Source organism: Nerophis lumbriciformis, linkage group LG20 (genome assembly GCF_033978685.3).
Source record: "Nerophis lumbriciformis linkage group LG20, RoL_Nlum_v2.1, whole genome shotgun sequence".
NCBI classification, from domain to species: domain Eukaryota; kingdom Metazoa; phylum Chordata; class Actinopteri; order Syngnathiformes; family Syngnathidae; genus Nerophis; species Nerophis lumbriciformis.
Window position 1 is genome coordinate 44772887 of NC_084567.2, and position 602 is coordinate 44773488.

The following is a 602-nucleotide window of genomic DNA, read 5'->3' on the forward strand; positions in this document are numbered from 1 at the left end:
CTTGTGAGTCTGATGATGACATTTGGGCTTATTTGTTTGACATTTCAACAAAACAAAAGTCTTGACACTTTCATGAGTCATCTTATCATTTGTGGCTTGAACAAAACAAACATTAGTTCCCACGCTGAGATAAAGCAATAAATGATTCCATGGAGCCTCACATTGGCTTGGTGAACGCACACAAAACATCTTTTTGTAAATATATTAGCTTAGTATTGTTATTGCAGATGTTCCCTGGCATCCTAAAGAAAGCAATTAAGTAACTGAAGCTGTCAGTTTGGGACAAATGAGACAAGGCAACCAAAATAAGTAAACAAAGCTGTTTTTGTTTGTTTTTTTTACAAAAAAAATAACTGCTGCATTTATTACATTGCATTGAAAGATAGAGTCAACCAGCTGTAGTTTATATAATAACTATGCTCTTAATTGTGGAGAATAAAGCAGATCTGTGAAGTCCAATCACTAATACCCAAGTGACCATTTGCTTTGTATGTGATGATGAAGCAACTTTTAGCATGAAGAGAAGAAAGTGAAACAGTGACAAAGTAATTATAGTTGGCAATGCATGTGTGAGTGATCTGAAGAGATAAACAAGACATGTA